This window comes from Aphidius gifuensis, linkage group LG6 (assembly GCF_014905175.1).
Source record: "Aphidius gifuensis isolate YNYX2018 linkage group LG6, ASM1490517v1, whole genome shotgun sequence".
Lineage (NCBI taxonomy): Eukaryota > Metazoa > Arthropoda > Insecta > Hymenoptera > Braconidae > Aphidius > Aphidius gifuensis.
Window position 1 is genome coordinate 17,022,673 of NC_057793.1, and position 6,880 is coordinate 17,029,552.

Genomic DNA, 6,880 nt, shown 5'->3' on the forward strand with positions numbered 1-6,880 from the left:
GATTAGAAGTAAATTTTGGTAAGGAGGCAATAGAAATTTCTAGAAAACCTCGGGCCTGTAGAACCCACCAGCTAGTCACCTCACTGTGACCTCAATGAACGTATCAATAATGAGGTGCACAAAAGATGAATTTTCAATAAAAAAAATAGTTATGAGTTGATACGTATCAAATCATTATTTAATTAATAAATTTATACCAAAGCGGACATGTATTGGTCGTAGGACAATCACTGGTACGTTTACCTTAATTAAAATAGTAATTAGAAAAAAATGACGAAATGTACTGAATGAAATAAATTATTTTTAAAAATAATAATAATGATCATAATGTATGCATTTGTTCAACAAACTACTTTTATTTCTTTTTTTTTGTGAATAAATAATAATGAACTTGGAAGCGAATGACTTAGGACTGTTCCTTCAACGGTTGTGAATATAACACAGCAGCGTTGATTAGCCAGTATTTTTTTAGCGCATTAGACCGCGAAGTTGCGCAGAAACGTGTAGTTTATGTAAGATTTAGGAGATGTTTTCTCCACTAGACGGCGGACCCTTATGTGCCTTAATTACAGCTCAATAATGTTTATTATCCAAAAGCTAATATTCATAATAATTTAAAAATTAAAAAATTATGTTTATTATCGAATAATTGAAAAATAAAAGAAACAATTTTTAATTCAAAAAAAAAAAAAAAAATGTCAAAGGCACGGCGTAAAGGCCATATGTATGAACCCAATGTCGTTGCAATGATGATGATGACGATGATCTATCCTGTGTTATAAATATATATAAACCAAATAATACTAATACAAAAAAACTAACCAAAAAAAAATAATCATTAAGATTTTTAAATCAATTGATTTATTAAATTGAACCCTTTAGTGTGTCTTTTACAATAATTTTGATTAAATATGTATTTTGAGTAAGATTAAATATATGTATTGTAGCGATATAGTATGATCGTGCGCCACCCAACATAGTGTGTGAGATTAAATTTGAGAATTAATCGTTATTTTAATAATTATACGATATATAACCAATAAATAGCCGTGTTTTCCATATTTCAACTCCATTTTTAACCACTGCGCATTCGTAGGAATTTTTTCCGTATTTTTCCCGTAATAGTGAGAAAATTTTCTATAAAAACCGAATAAAAAAACATGTTGTCTCGGTCATGATAATATCTTCTGAAATTCTTCTGTACAATTACAATAATAATTTTCTCTTTCAAACTGACACATCAGTCATCAATGTCTATTTCTATTTTTTTAAAAAATAAAATTAGTCAATATTATAAATAAATTATTATTGTATAATAATTCAATATGATGTTTTGAATTTAGGAAATATTATTTTCTATAAACAATAATAATAGGTATATTAATCTTGTAAATGAAAAATACTTGCATATGCATGTATATATATGTACAATATGAACTTTGCTTCGCCTAACAAATGCAAGTATAACTAATAAATACAAATAAAATACTTGTATATTAATATATACAACGTCGCATATATATATATAATAATAAATAAATTGAATATATAAATACGCGCATTTAAATTCATCTATACTACAGAACGATGGTAAAGGTTACCGACCGATTACCATGGCGCTGCAAGGCGCAATGTAGACTGACAGAAAATGGATTCCTGCCCAGATCCGTTACCGGATCTGACGTCTAAACTCTATGTTTTTTCCTTTTACTCCAACCCAACCCGCGCCTAAAGATGTTTACACATCAAAAATATATATGTTCTCTGTGATAAAATTGATTATTTGTAGTTATAGATGACCTTTAATGTGTTTTTTTGATTTTTATTTTTACTCTCGATCTGTTATATGGTTTTTCTGGAAAACTAAAAAGAAATTGCAAATTTCATAAGGGTAAATTTCGTTTTCTTTTTTTTTTTTACATCCGAAAAAATGAATTTTTTTCAAAAATCAAAATTTCAAAATTCGAAAGAAAATACTTCCCATCGAGTGCCCACTCTATTGTAGAGCTTTGAATACTTGTTTTGCTTCCTCAAATCTATGATCAAAAATTCAGCAAAAAAAAAAAGGGACTATTTCAGATATCTCTATGTTTATAACGTGACTTGGTACGTAAACCTCTTGGGGATGGCTTCCACTCCTCCGTCGAAGAGACGAACTCACCGAAGGCTGCGTTCGAAGCCTCATCGTAAACCTATCGAACTGCGGGCTATGAAAGCGTGCTGCGCATGTCCGGGGGCGATAGGTAGGAGAGTGCTACCTGATTGGGGTTAAAGCTCACAGCAGCTGAGCACTGAACGTCGTCGTTAGACGACACAACTTGTCTGGCTCTCGAACTGATCACTACCTTCTCTTGACTGGCTCTCTTGGTTCACTACTAGTTCTCTCGACATCGTTTGGATCTCTCGTAAATTCTCTCTAGGTATCAGACGTCAAGTCCTGGTAAAACTCTGCCCGAATTTCCAATGACGGACTAATACTAATGATCACGCTATATTGCTCTCTTATTATAATAATAATAATTATTATATGCTCGCTACATAATGTGTATGTGATGGTTAGACCATCATCACACATAAATGTGTATGTGTGAGTTCACGAATGGATCGCCGTAAATAATAACAATAATAATAATTCTGAGATATATTATTATTGCAACGGCAACGTATGTGTAAGACCTGATCACGGATGGATCGCTGTATGGTTCCCTATACAAAATACTCATTTCATATGTAGAATATTTGCTCCTACACTTATGATACTTGTGACGTCAGTATTTTGCCATAGTATAGTCGCAATGTAATATAGGCGTGTATAACACACTATACTTGGTTCACGATAGTTCCTTTAGGTTTGGTTACGTATTTCATAGTCCGATTAGGTGGACCAAGCCCCTCTACCATTTCTAAGACTGAGTTAGGTTCTCGTATTTTGTTCTCGTTACTCGGCTGTCGGCTTCCGAGATAACCAACATGGCTCCCCCCGGTGATTTTGAGGAGGATGGTGAGAAATCCTCGTTGTTAACCTTGGCCGATAGTTCTCGCCGTGCAGGTCAGAAAATCGGTTACAATATATATAAAAATAAATGAATTAAATATATAAATACTCGCATTTAAATTCATCTATACTACAGAACGCCTGGTAACGGATTACGACCGATTACCATGGCGCTGCAAGGCGCAATGTAGAATGACAGGAAATAGATTTCTGCCTAGATCCGTTACCGGATCTGACGTCTAAACTCTATATTTTTTCCTTTTACTCTATACCTGAACCGCGCCTGAAGATGTTTACACATCAAAGAATCATATTTCCACTATTTTTCAAAAAAGAACAACAAAAAAAAAATAAAACTTTGTGATCAACTCTGCGTCATTGGACACAGAAGATATGAAACTAAGAAAAAAAATAACTTACAAACGAATCGATGCAATAAAATGATGTTTTTAATTGACTCAATGCAACGAGGTAAAATGCTGTTTGTGACACTTTGACCTGACACTTTACGCTCCCGAAGAATCCAAGTGTCCACAGTGCCTGATTTTATATATAAACCTAGGAAAAATAAAGACAAATGAGTTGTTGAACCACCAGGACCAACTTTAGATCTCCGTTCTGAACGTCAGTTTAACAATTTAAACACAGAAAATTACTTAGGAAATTTTACCAGTATAATTAATATCAGTTCTAATTTAACAAAGTTACTTAAAACTAAGAATTTTTATAGATCTATCTAAAGTATGTTAAAATATAAAAGACGATTCAGTTAGATTTTTTAACAATTATTAGATTCAATCTTAAATGAATTCAATAATCTTACAAAAAGGAAAACTATTTATCGAAACCTATATATTATCGGTCAATGAAATATTAAGCGAATCGTTACGCGGAGTGAGTATAGTTTATTGTGATTCAACTATCATCAAAAATTCCACGACTTCCAATAGAAAAAAACTAATTGTAAAACGATCAAGCGAGCGACAAGATATTTGTGAATGAAGAATATTTTAACCGAGAACCTATCAATTGTAGGAAATTTTCTATATCCGTTTTTTTTGCTCTGCTCAAATAACACAGTGGCAACTTAGTTATTTGCCAGCACAAAACCAAGTGACGAAGCCACAGTCTCCGTCCACGGAACTCTTTCCTTATTTCTCTCTCAACTTCCTCCCCTATTTTACACTCTCTTCGTGTCTCGTCCATCATTATCTCACACACACATGTATAGGTATGGCCGTCAATGAATTTCGTCAAGTAAAAAAAAAAGTCAACATAAAAACATTCGATATCGCGAATAGTTTTCGAGTTATAATGACTTATGTATTTCGATATATTAGGTTTTTTTTTTTAATATTAATAATGGCAATCGATAAAACTCGCCAAGCTAAAAAAAAAGCCAAATAAAAATTTTTATATCTCGAATAGTTATCGAAGTATCGATATTTTTTTTTAAATGTATACAATTTTTTTTTCTCAAAAAAAAAGTCGAAATTTTTGTTTTTTTTTTCAAAAAAACTGCTAATTATTGATTGTTTGATTTTTCGAAAATAATGAATATATCCAAGTTTTTTTTACTTGGTCGCTAGGTTTTTTACTTAGCTATATTTTTTACTTAACTATATTTATAGCCAAACACACATTATCTACATAATTTTACTAAGTTATATTTTTTACTTAGCTATATTTCTTACTTAGCTATATTTTTAACTTAGCAATATTTTTTACTTAGCTATTTTTTTTACTTAGCTATATTTTTTACTCAGCTATTTTTTTTACTTAGCTCTATTTTTTACTCAGCTATATTTTTTACTTAGCTATATTTTTTACTTAGCTTTATTTTTTTACTGAGCTCCATTATATTATCAATTATGAAAAAAATTATCATTAACATTAGAAAGATATCGATAATTTGAAAACTATTCGCGCGATCAAAAAATTGTGTTCGATTTTTTTTTCTCCTTGATGAGTTTAATCGACTTCCATTATCAAATAAATAAATAAAAAATCGATATATCGAAATTTTAAAAAATATTATAACTCGAAAACTATTCGAGATATCGAAATTTTTTTAAAAATATTTTTTTCTCTCCGACGATTTCTATTGATTGCCATTATTAAATTTGAGAATAATTCGTTATTTCAATAACTATACGACATATAACCAATAAATAGCCGTTTTTTTCATATTTCAACTCTATTTTTAACCACTTTGCGCATTCGTAGGAATTTTTCGTAGAAACACGCCGAAGATGTTTACTAGTTTAGATGGCTAACAAAATTTTTTTAATTAAATATTTATTTCAATATAACAAAAGTTTCCAACTAGAATATCCTAGTATCAAGATAGGCTTTTCAACCTTTGCAGTCATGAGACCTAAGCATTGTATATTAGCTGGACCATCTGGAACTCATACTGCATGTGTTTGTTTAGTACATCAAAACATGAAACTCATGATAATAGGTAAATAATTAAAAATCATTTTTCAAATATCGTACCAGCAATGCATGCATTTAACTTTTGTTCGGATAGACTTATTTAGTTAATATAATTTTTTAGGTTCTAAACTTCAAAACTTGACAGAAAACACCGATATGCCCATTGCTACTTATCAAGACGGTATCGATGCCGTTGTTTGTTCTGAAGCCACTGAAAATTGCCACTCGGTGAAACGTTCAAATTGTCCCAAAACAGATTTATTAAAAGAATTTTTGAATCAAGTATTTTGGGATAATGAAATAAGTGAAATAAAATTTAAACAATGGATTACAAAACCACGTGCATCTCTTGAAACTATAGTTAAATATGCTTAAGATTTTGTTCACGAGTTTTGTGAGAAAACACAAGATCTTTTAAGGCATTCATTTATCGCAAAAAATCAAGGAAATTCTATGAAAAATGTAAAAGAATCTTTAACGGAAGAAGAAGCTCTTGTGATAATTGATTTTGTTGAAAACTATGCATTTATTATACAAGATGCTGCTCCTGGGTATCATTGGAACAATACACAGTCAACACTCTACACAGTAGTTATTCATTTTAAAGATTTTCACAAAAGTTTAGTAGTTATTTCTGATCCATCGCTGTTCAAATTTATAATGAAATTGTAATTGATTATATTAAATCAATTAGTGACATTTTTAAAGAAATATATTATTTTTCTGATGGAGCACCTTAACAATTTAAAAATTATGAAAATGTTGCCAACCTGTGTCTTCACAAAAAAAAATATAATATCGCAGCTGAGTGGCATTTTTTCGCTACTGCGCATGGCAAAGGCCCATGTGATGGTGTTGGTGGTACGTTAAAAAGAGAAGCAGCAAGAGCCAGTTTAAAACGACAATGTGACAACCAAATAACAACGGCCAAAGAGCTTTATGAATAGGCAAATTCTGCTGGGATCCTTCCAAATATTACCGTGAATTTTTTGGTTTATTAACAGTTAGCCGACAAGTAATGGGCCGACAAAAAAACAATGATTGTAGCTGATTGTAGATGATTGTAATATATTTAGTTTTGTTTGTCAACCCCCTAATTAATTTTAATTAAATCATGAATATTTGAAGTTGACAGATAGCCGACAATTCATAATTTTCAAATGGCTGATATTTTTATAGTAATAAGATGCTTAATCGATAGCAAATCGTTTGTACATCATTATTTTTTGTTTGTCATAGTTCATTAATTTTTATTTTTTTAAATATTAATTAAAAACCATTGTACTATTCATCCCCCTGTTAATTAGTACTTGCGCATGCGCGGTTACAGTGATAAAAAATAATAGATATTGAAGTTTGATTTATTTTTTTTATTGAATACTATAATGAATTGATAAGATAGTAATTTGATATTTACTTAGTAGTTGATTATTTAAAAAATTTTAT